This window comes from Trichosurus vulpecula, chromosome 3 (genome assembly GCF_011100635.1).
Source record: "Trichosurus vulpecula isolate mTriVul1 chromosome 3, mTriVul1.pri, whole genome shotgun sequence".
In the NCBI taxonomy this organism is placed as follows: domain Eukaryota; kingdom Metazoa; phylum Chordata; class Mammalia; order Diprotodontia; family Phalangeridae; genus Trichosurus; species Trichosurus vulpecula.
In genome coordinates, this window is record NC_050575.1 from 158662939 (window position 1) to 158675122 (window position 12184).

The window sequence follows — 12184 nt, forward strand, 5'->3', positions numbered from 1 at the left end:
CTAGCTCTCCATTGGAAGAGACCTTAGAAGACAGAACATAAAACATTAGAACTAGAAAGGACCTAGAACAAGGAATATTAGAACTGGGAGGGACCAAAGAAATCATCTAATTCAAAAACTTTATTTTACAGAGAAAGAAACTAAGGTGCACGTGGGTGGGGAAGAGATTTGTCCAAGAGCGCACATCGAGGTAGCGGCAGAGCTAGGGCTTGAAGCCAGGTCTCCTCGGTCCCCTGTGGGCACTCCTTCCATCCTGCTACCACCTTTTAACTTGAGTTCCCAGAAAACGGAAGCTTTGTTCATAAATAGAGTCCCAGAGAAAGAATAAAAACTGGCATTTATATAGTGTGTTAGATTTTGCAAAGCACTTCATATACATTATCTCTCTTGAGCCACACAACAACCCAGTGAGATGGGTATGACAGGTATTTTTTATTCCTGTTTTACATAGCAGGAAACAGGCGCAGTTAGGTTAAGTGACTTGCCCGTGGTAACACAGCCAGAAAGTGTCAGAAGCAGGATTCAAAACCAGTTTTGCTTGATGCTAGGCTGAATATACTAATCCATACAGCTTAATTAAAGGTATAGCAACTTGGGTAACAATATTTCCCATTGTGTCTAGCGGTTGAAAAACATATATGCTGGCTCAGTTTCAGAGCTAAAGTTCCATCTATAAACACTTCAATAGGGACAGCAGGAGGGAATGAAACCAAGGGGAGCTGTGAATGGCAGATTCATAAGAATGACAATAACAATAGTAGCTATCAATTATATACATTTTAAGGTTTGCAGTGCTGTTGTTCGGTCGTTTCATACTGTTTATGACTCCATTTGGGGTTTTCTTGGCAGAAACATGGGAGTAGTTTGCCATTTCCTTCTCCAGCTCATTTTACAGATGAGGAAACTGAGGCAAACAGGGTTAAGTGACTTGCCCAGGGTCATGCAGCTAATGTCTGAGGCTGTATTTGAACTCATGAAGATGAATCTTCCTGATTCCAGGCCTGGTGCTCTATCCACTGTGCCACCTCGCTGCTCCTACAACAACTGTCCAAGAGGCACTCAACTTTGGATTCTGACTTTCTGAATGACTTTAGACAAAATATTTGATTTGTGGTGTAGTTGGCAAGGTTACTAAATTTCAAGTCAGAAGATCTGGATTCCGGTCTTGGCCTTGTCATCTCTCTGAGTGTCTGCAAAATGAGGGGCCCAGCCTAGATGATCTCTGTGTTCTCCCCCACCTCCAAATCCTATGTAACTACAATAATCAGTGTATTTGAAGTTAGTCAACAAGCATTTATTAAGTACCTACTATGTGCCAGGTACTGTGCTAAATGCTGAGAATACAAAGAAAGGTGAAACCAGAAAGGAGCACAAAGGCAAGATCCTGGTTGTAGGGATGCAGCATACTAAGGTTTTTATGTTCTGCCCCTAGTTATGACCCAACTTCAGAGACTTGGGTCCAGGAGTTGTAGGTGAAAAGAGGGATAGTTCTGATATTTCAGTGTCTCGGTCTTCAACCTCCTTGATCTCTCTGCAGCATCTGATATTACCCCTTCTCCTTCACATTCTTCCCATCTCCAGGAGCTTTTTCATCTCAGGAGATATCTGGTTTCTTTGTTTCTTTACTTTTTTTCTGGCTGCTTTTCCTCCTTCCATTCTAAATGAGAAGTTCCTTCCCATGTTTGTGTCAAGGAGCTCTTTGACCTGGACAAGGAACCCTTTCTTGGAATCATGTTTTTAAATGGATAAAATAAACCGTACAAGATCATTAGTGTAACCAATTATATTGAAATCAAAATGTCATTTTCTTTCCCATCGAAGCTGATGGACCCTCTGAAATCTGCAGACTTCTTGGAAGTTCATGGGCCTCTGCTCTAAATGTGGATTTTGTCAAGGCCCTTTACTTGACCCTCCCCCCACCAACTTTCATTCTAGATGAAATCACAGGATTTTATAGCTGGAAGGGACCTCAGAGGTCATCTAATCCAACTCCTACATTTTATAGTTTAGGAACCTGAGGGATAGAGACAAGTGATTTTACCCAAGTGAGGGATGGGTTTCAGGCCTAGATCCTCTGACTCCAAATCTAACACTCTTCCCACTAGCTTGGAGTCATAATGATGGGGGAGCAATCAAGGATACATCCCAAGGCACTTAATGTAGAAGGGCAGGCAGTGATGACACTTATTCTTCAGTAACTAGATGAGCAAGAATTTTTGTGGTTGTTCAGTTGTTTCAGCCATATCTGACTTTTTGTGATCCCATTTGGGGTTTTCTTGGCAGAGATACTGCAGTGGCTTGCCATTTCTTTCTCCAGATCATTTTACAGATGAGAAAGTTGAGGTAAATAGGATTAAGTGACTTGCCCAGAGTCACACAGCTCAAAAGTGTCTGAGGCCAGATTTGAACTCAGGAAGATGAGTCTTCATGACTCCAGGCCTGGTGCTCTATCCACTATGTTACCTAGAAAGAATAAATTCACTTTAAAAAGGAAGCTATTTAGCTTTCATAGCTTTTGAAACCCACAGTTTCAGAAGCCCTGGCTTAGGTGAACTTCTCCCCTAATCTACCTTACTGCCACTCCCCATTCTCATTCTCTTCTTTCTACCTACAAAGGAGAGTTCAGGTGTTGCTTCTCGTCTAGAATATTATAGTCACTTGAAGCCATTTTGTGCAGCAGAAATAATGTTGGATTTGAAATCAAAGGACCTAGAAGGGACCTTTGAGTTACCTCTGTCCCTTCCCACCTGCTTGACCGTAGGCAAATCATTTAACCACTCTGGACCCTAGTTTCCTCATCTATTCATCTATATAATGTAGGGATTGGATGACATGATCTCTAATAACTCTTTTTAAAAAATTTTTATTTTTTTATTTTTAATTTACAACACTTGATTCTACATAATTTTGAGTTCCATATTTTCTTCCCTCCCTCCCCGCCTCCCTCCCCAAGACAGCATGGAGTCTGATATATCTTCCACGTATAACTTCGCATTGAACTAATTTATATACTAGTCAATTTGTGGAGAAGAATTGTGACCAATGGAATGAATCATGAGAAAGAAGAAACAACCAAAAAAAAAAAACCCCAAAGACAAAAACAAAGGAGAGCAAAAAAAAAGGGGGTGGGGAAAGGCAAGCAAAAAGTGTGCCTCAATCTGCATTCAGACTCTATAGTTCTTTCTCTGGATGTAGATAGCATTCTCCATCATGAGTCCTTTGGAGTTGTCTTTGTACCTTGTGTTGCTGAGAAGAGCAAAGTCTGTCAGGGTTGGTCCTCACGGAATCCACATATCTGTGGTTGTGTATAATGTTCTCCTGGCTCTGCTCCGCTCACTCAGCATTATGTCGTGTAGGTTTTTCCAGGTTGTTATGAAGTCTGTATCATCCCCATTTCTTATAGCACAATAGTATTCTATTACCTTCATATACCACAGCTTGTTCAGCCATTCCCCAATTGATGGGCATCCCCTTGATTTCCAATTCTTAGCTACTACAAAAAGAGCCGCTATAAATATTTTTGTACATATGGATCCTTTTCCTACTTGTGTGATCTCTTTGGGATACAACCCTAGAAGTGGTATTGCTGGGTCAAAGTGTATGAACATTTTTATAGCCCTTTGGGCATAGTTCCAAATTACTCTCCAAAATGGCTGGATCAGTTCACAACTCCACCAGCAATGTAACAATGTTCCAATTTTCCCATATCCTCTCCAGCATTTATCATTTTCCTGTTTTGTTATTTTAGCCAATCTGACAGGAGAGAAGTGGTATCCAAGAGTTGTTTTGATTTCCATTTCTCTAATCAGTAGTGATCCAGAGCATTTTTCATATGCCTATAGATATCTATAATTTCTTCTTCTGAAAACTGCCTGCTCATGTCCTTTGACCATTTCTCAATTGGGGAATGACTTGTATTCCTATAAATTTGGCTCAGTTCCCTGTGTATTTTAGAAATGAGGCCTTTATCAGAGACACTAGTTGTTCTAACAACTCTTAATAGCTCTAAATCCATTATCCTATAATCTTCATACCTCTAGTCTTTTTCCCTTTTGAAAGTCCATTTTATATATTACTGACACATCTATGTTTCTAAAACACAGGTCTGATCATATTGCCTCCTACTAAGAAGCCTGCAGTGGCTCCCCTTTGCCTCCCTAATTAAGTGCAGATCAGTCAGCCTGGTATTTAAGGCCACCACAATTGGGTCCCAACTTACCTTTCCAGACTAATCTCTCTCTGTCTCTGTCTCTCTGTCTCTGTCTCTCTGTCTCTCTCTCTCTGTCTTTCTCTGTGTCTCTCTCTGTGTGTCTCTCTCTCTCTGTGTGTCTCTCTCTCTGTCTCTCTCTCTCTGTCTCTCTGTCTCTCTCTCTCTTCCCTTGGTGTGCCCTATGCTCTAGCCAAACTGGTCTTTTCACCTTTCTCTTCTTATGTGGTTGTCTTAATGTGGATCACAGGGAAGCAAGAACAGACATCTCTAGCATCAACTCTGGCCACTCTTCTCCAAGGAAGACTTTATTCCTGCCAGGAGGGGAGCAGGGAGTTGGGGCCAGAGGCTGGCCACTCTGCTTTCCTCAGAGAGTGGGTCACTGGGCTAGAATTCTATATATGTGCTCCCTTAAATATTATTAGCTTAAGGGTAAAATTTCAAGATTCAAGCTAAATTCTTGATTGCTAGTCATTAATGGGAAAGGAAGGCCCTCAATAAATCCCAGTCTTGATGCTCCTTCCTTGATTCTCCAAATGCCAGTTCCAAAGTGAACATAGGCAGCAAACAATAAAGAAACCCATCTATTCAAGTCAATAGCAAAACAGAAGTTGTGGAAAGTATACCTATGAGAATATGTACAAGATAATGCGCAGAGTGAAGGAGATCTCCCTTTGGCACTGAGATAGTCCAACTCAACCAAGAGAGTCCCGCATCTCACCCCAAGGGAAATTCTCTGAAGTCTGTAGTGTAACAAGCTGGGAATAGGGACATGATCCAAGTTCTGGATGTCGACTTCTTCCCAGAGACCTTCCTCCACCGACCTGAAGGGAGGTTTGAATGGAACATCTCTCTCAGAAGCTAGAAGCCACAAGACACTAACGAGACCAAAGAGAGCAGATCCCTTTTTCCTCCCTTCCTTTCTGACTGTGTCTTGCCTCCCACACCAGTTCCAGGCATTGAGTAATCAGTCACCCCAAGAATAGCATACAAGTGACCCTTTAAACTAGTGTTAGACTTTGAAAACACCCCATGCTTTACTTTCCCCTTAGGTGCTCTTCCTCTTGAATGGTCCACAGGCCCAATGGTTCTGAGGTCTAACTCAAATATTACCTTCTTCATGAAACTTCTCTGATAACTCCAATAAGAAGTGATCTTCATCCCAATCTCCCCAGCCCTTTGTTCCTACATCATTTGTCATACTGTTCTGATGTGTGTAATACTTCCTTACATATGTCTTGTATCCCCTACTGGATTCTAAGCTTTTTAAGGGCAGAGGCTATATCTAAATCATCTTTGTAGCCTTTCTAGCATCTAAGACATGGACAGGCCCATGGGAGGTATTCAGTAAATATTTGCTGAATAAATGAATAAATTTAGCGAAGCTGGGGAGATATTTAAACAGAAATAGAAATAAGTAGGAGGAAGTCCCTACATACCAAATTAATTTTAATGAACATTTATTAAGTTCCTACTACAGAGCAATGTTCTAGGCTATGGGGGAGACACAAAGATGAATAGGGTAGGAGAATAGAAAATATTGGGCGTGTTCAGGAGCTGGTGAGTACACCAGCTTGGTTGAAAAAATTTTCCTCATCTGATCTCTTATGACCTTACACTTCTCTTTAGGTACTTGTCATGGCCTACTTTGTATCATCTATCCCAGGACATTTTATCTCTTACCCTTTAGATTGGAACACATCATAGTAGTGGAAAGCATCAGTTCTGATACTTATTAGCAGTGTGGCCTTGGACAAGTCACTTAAAGGTCTCTCTGAACCTCAGTTTTCTCATCTATAGGAAGGAGATAATATTTGTGCTACATATCTGACAGCAGAGTTGTGCTACAGAAGCATGAGCTAGTTATTATTATAGAGTTCGTAGCATTTAGAGAGTCCTTAGGGTCATCTAATCCAACCTTCTAATTTTACAGATAAGGAAACTGAAGCCCAGAGAGGAGTGGGCACCAGGTTACATAGCTGTTGTTTGTCTTTTGTTTTTGAAAGGGGATCAATGACATCACGGTGACTTGTGCGTGAATTGGATTCAAGTGAGGCAGAGCTGGATAAAGTCATCAGCCTTACTCTCTCTTCCTAAGTCATTGAAGTAAAGTGGCATGACAACAGTCAGGATGACTGGCAATAGCCTGGGATACGTCGGGTGACCTTGGTGCCTTCAATGTCTGACCAAGCTCTGAGAGTTCCATAGCACCTGCTTTAGCTGCCTTCATGGCCATTGTTCTCAAACTGTTTGCATGGTAGAAAAGAGCAGAGTTGTGTTTTGAACCCATGTCCTATGACTTTGAATGCAGTGTTCTTTTCACTATACCATGTTCCCGCTGTTATTAGAAGCTACCTGAAGGCAGGAGCTAGGATTTCTTTACATCTATAATCTTCCCTCCCTGAGCACAGTATGCTACATATGGTAGGAAATTGATGCATGTTTGTAGAAAGAAGGAAGAAAAGAAGAAGAAAAAAGGAATGATGGAAGGAAAAAAGGTAGGAAAGAAAAGGAAGAATGGAAGGGGAAAGAAAGAAAATAGAAAGGAAGGCTAGAGAGAAAAGAGGAAGGAAGGGAAGGAGGGAGAAAGGAAGGAAACAGAAGGAAGGAAAGCTAAGAGGAAGGATAAAAGGAAAGGAAGGAAAGATGAAAGGAAGGAAGGATAGAAGGATGGAAGGAAGGGGAGACAGAAGGAAAGAAAGAAAAATGGAGGAAGGAAGGAGGGAGGAAGTAAGGAAGGAAAGAAAAGATGGAAGAAAGGAAGGAAGGAAGGAAGGTAGGAAGGAAGGAACAAAAGAAGGAAGGAAGGAAGGAAAGAAGGAAAGAAAGAACTGGATTTGGAGTCAAGGAAACAAGCAAGGAAGGAAGAAAGGAAAGAAGGAAGGAAGGAAGGAGCACATGCCAAAGAGTATTACTGTACCTAGTCCTTGCCCATGTCTTAAACAGGAGCCCATTATTAAGGAGACTCAGAGTAGAAGCTGGTTAGAAGATGCCAACCCCCCAGTAACCTTAAAAGGATGAGTTACTAATAACATTTTGTTTCTATGGCAACGTTCCCACATCATCATCAGTGAGGAAATTCTTGTCATAATAATGATGCTGCTAATAGTCCTACCTTTGAGCTATGCAGGCCTTCCTTCGGAGGCGCTCCAAGCACTCCACGCAAATGAGCTCGTTTGCCTTCACAGGGCTTTCTATGAGTTTAAAAGATCATGTGTCACCTAAGTGAAGAGCATCCAAAACGAGAGTCTCCAGCAATTATTCGGTTCTCTAGGAGAGCTACAGTCTCCTGATTCACGGGCATTTGTGCTGCTGCCAATTAGTTTTCATCACTAACAAAGATTCCTAATTACAACTCTGATATATACATTTGAAGACAATACGAACTTTCATCCTATTTATTCTGCTCCTCATCTGGCCCAGACTAAGCTCCATTCCCTTTTTTTCTATAACTCTTTCATGTCCCTCACCTCTATTACGTGGCATAGTGAAAAAAAACCCTGAGCTGGGCGTCAGAAACTTGGGTTCTGCTCCCCTGCTGTGCCAGGCACTAGCTGGGCATCATTGAGCAAATCACTTCTCTCTGTCACCTTCCTTACTGTAAAATGCATCACCTCCTTCTCAAAATGATTGTAAGGAAAGGGCTTGTAAACTTTAAAGTACTGAGAAATGCCAACTATCTTATGCACGCTGCCAAATGAATCTATCTTGCCTTATTTTTAAACACTATCACATTGACTGAGCTAAAAGAACTCTAGCATTGTTCTGAAAAAGAGGGAGAATATTGCAGTTGTTTTCCTCAGTTACAGATAATTTTACTAAGAAAAAGCATGGTGTAGTGGATAGAGCTTGCCAGGAAGGTCTGGGTTCAGATCCTACCTCTGACACCCTCTGGCTGTGTGCCTCTGGACACTTAAGACATTCATCCCCTCAGAGCTCTAGGCGGCTCTCTAAGACTGTATGTTGTCAAGCAAAGTGCCCACTGCCATGAGTATAGGGAAATTTTTTTTCCTCTGAGGATTTCTCTATAATAATGAAATCACAGATAAATCCATATTCCTATGTCTCTAAGCCTTAGTTTCCTCTTCTGGAAAATGGAGAGAATAATGCTATAATTAATCTACCTCTCAGGGTTATTGTGACGTTATAGCTTTAGAGCTATGAGAAGAACATGAGAAGTCACCAAGTCCTCCCTCTTTTACAGATGAGGAAACTGAGGTACAGAGGAGTGACAGACATTCAAAGCCAGGTCTACTGACTCCAGATGTAGTGGCCTTTCCCCTATACCATGCTAAGGAATGTTAAATGACACCCCAGTTATAAAGCACAGGAGCAAAACAAGCTATTATCGTTAGGGAGATGACTGCTCACTGTGTTCTTTTCCCTGTTGCAAAGACGTATCTGTCAGTTCTTTCTTCTAGTCACCACCCTCAAAAATCCCTTACCTGGGAGATGAGAAATCTAAGTATGGGTATGAGGAGAGAAGCAGTAGTTTTCTGTCCCTGAGCTCATGGCTTCAATAAGAATGCACTGCCTTAATAGATGAAAATGCTAGCCCTGACCCCCTCTCTGGTAGGCACAAGCTCTGTTGTTTTTTTTTCAGGAGTGGTAATAGGTTTGCACTTTAATAATATACTCTCTAAGCAGGAGTTTGAGAGGTAATCCTAGACCCACATCAGTGCTTACTTCGGGAATGATGTAGGAAACCCCAGGTTCTCCACTGTTTTTAAGCTCTCAGGAAGAAAGGCATGGTAGGTGGCCTTCATTTTCTACAGCAAAATCATAGGACCTCGGTGTTGAAAAAGGCTCTTGGAGGGATGACAGGATTGTAGAGCTGGAAGGGGACTTTGAAATTATGTAGTCCAACCTCCTCACTTTGTCAGTGGGGAAAACCAAAGCCCAGAGAGGTAAAGTGATTTGCCATTGGTCGCATGGGTGGGGCAGTAAATGGCAGAGCCAGGACCATCTCATTCTAAGGCTAATTCTAAGGTCATCTCTTTCTAAATCTAGGCTCTTTTCCCTGTGGCACCAAATTCCTCTCGGTCACTTCATGCAGAAATGGTTTGAATGAAAGCATCTCAGAGTTGAAAGAGACCCCAAATGGCATCTAAGCCAATATTGAATTGAGTTTTTGAGTTGAACCAAGTCTAGACCAACACCTTCGTTCTACAAATAGGAAGAATAAGGCTCGAGAAAGGGAAGGGATTTGTCTAAGATCCTACAGCTGTTAAGTGGCAGGACCTGAACCCAGGTCTTCTGGCTTCAAATCCAGGGTTATTTCCATGCTACCTCTGACTACAGATCCCTACCAAAGAGGTAGACCACCCTGGGGACACTGGTGGAGTAGAAAAAGCTCTAGGTTTGGAGTTAAAAGACATAGGTTTGAAACCTAGTTCTGCTGTTTACTGTGTGTAACCTTGGGAAGTCACTGGGCCTGTTTCCCCATCTCTAATTGGAAGGGGATTGGACTAGATGGCATACGAAGTGCCTGCCAATTCTAATTCCAGAATCCCATATTGTCTCATCTGTGCTTTTGAGCTTTCCCACTTTTTAGGGACAATTAACTGAAGCGGGCTTCCAACGGAGGGGAGGTTTGTAGAAAAACATGAACCCTTGACAGCTTCATGCTGGTGGGACCAGGAGGCCTGTCATCAGTGTCTAATGCTGGGGCTCCCCCTTGTGGTCAGATAGAGCGATGGAGAAGGCTGATTAATTGTAATTAATCTGTAGCTATCCAGCAGCCACAATTCAGTCCAGGAGATGGGCACTGAAAATTAAGGGATTAGGGAGGGAGCCCAGCTGGGATATTTGATTAGAGTTCAGAGCAGGGTTACCCTGCTCACTGCTTTTCTCTTCCTCTTCACCTCAGGGCTGAGAAAGGACTGGGCTTCTCAACAAAGTTGAGCAGGAGTATAGCCCTATGGGGCAGCTAGGTGTTGCAATGGATAGATAGAGGGCCGGGCCTGGGGTCGGGGAGGCTCAAATTCCTGAGCTCACTTAGACCTTGTGTGACCCTCTCCCTCTCCCTCTCAGGTGGAAGGAAAGAAGGAAAACGCTCCCCTTTAAACCTCCAAGGAGACCTCAACTCTCCCGACTCAAGAGCCAATGAGGGGACTCTGTCATGTGCAAACCCTTCATCACTGGGTCATATATGGACAGCAAAAGGCCCCAAAGCTCCCATGTGATTGACTAGAAGTTCCCTTTTAGTATGTCTGGCTGATCAGACCAATGCAAGCTTGGAATGCTCTGCCACATTTTGGGCACAAATAGTCCATGTGAACATTTGGTGTGGATTCTCTAAATTTGCGCATCTTGTGTTTCTTTTCAGCTACTTCAATTCTGCTTTGCTCATAGAGTGCAGCACCTTCTCTGATGAGGGCACGCCATGCTGGGTGGTCCTGTGCCAGTGTCTCCCATGTCATGCAATCATTTCCGAAGTTCTTAAGAGAGCCTTGAGAGTGTCCTTGTATCACTTTTTCTGACCACCATGTGTGACCCTGGGCAAGTCACTTAACCACATTTGCCTCAGTGTCCTCATCTGTAAAATGAACTGGAGAAGAAAATGGCAAAACATTCCAGTACTTTTGCCAAGAAAACTCCCCTATTGGGTCACAGAGAATTGGAAATGACTGAAAATAACTCAACAGCAAAAGAGACCTATAAGGGCCATCTCTGGGAATGTGGGCAGAGCTGTCCTACGTGCTCCTTTCTTTTAAGCTACTTCAATTCTGCTTTGCTCACAGAGCACAGCACTTTCTCTGATGAGGGCATGCCATGCTGGGCAGTCCTGTGCCAGTGTCTTGCAATCATTTCCAAAGTTCTTAAAAGAGACCTTGAGAGTGTCCTTGTATTGCTTCTTCTGACCACCAATGGACCACTTGCCTCATGTGAATTCTCAACTTCAACTTGATATGCCAGGCACTGTGCTAAGCCCTGGAGATACAAAGAAAGGCAAAAGACAGTCCCTGCTCTCAAACAGTTCACAGTCTAATGGCAGAAACAACATGCAAAGAACTAAATACAAACAAGACATATATGGGATAAAGTGGAGATATGCAACAGAATGAAGGCCCTGGCATTAAAGGGGACCAGGAAAGACTTTTTGTAGAAGATGAGATTTTAGCTGAGCCTAAAAGGAAGCCAGGGAGGCCAGGAGGCAGAGATGAAAAGGGAGAGAAATCCAGGCATGTGAGACAACCAAAGAACATGCGTCTGGTCGGGAGATGGATGGTCTTACTGAGGAGCAGCAAGGCCAGGGTCTTTGGATCACAGAGTTCCTGGGGATGAGTAAGGTGTAAGAAGACTGGAAAGGTAAGAGAGGGTCAGATGATGAAGGGTTTTGAATGCAGGATTTTATATTTGTCTTGGAGGCTATTGACTAGAGGGTCATTGACATGGTCAGTCAGACTTGCTACTTTCGGGCAGAACTGAAGTGAAGTGTAGAATATTCAATCCACAGTCCCACACAGTACTTCACATTCTGAAAAGGCTTGAGCATCATCCTCTTGAAAGAACATGATAGTATTTATAAGTTGCGCTGCTGAATTCTCTTTTAAATTGATCTGATAGGACTCGGAGTCTTCTGAGTCCATTAGTAATTCTTTTGAATGTAGACAGTTACCTGCCCATCCTGGATCATAGTTTTTACTCCCCACTTTGTGGGGAGGGCCCTAGACATTTTAAAACCTACCTCTAAATAATTTGTCCCTATGGTGCTAGAGTGCAGATTTAATGAGCTGAAGAATATGGGGGAAAAAAGCATTTTGCATTGGAGGTTAGGATTCTTTAGGATTGAACCCATTCTGGGCTTTGTGCCTAGATCCAAAGCAGATAGGCCCCTTAAGGAGAGGGAGTGGGTGCAGTGTCCCAGCCCCTTGAGCCTGGAAGTGGTTCTGTAATGTTAGAAAAAAGCACCTGGTTCTAATCCTGTTTCTGCTACTTTCTACCAGCGTGATCATGGCCTGGCTCCTCCCCATT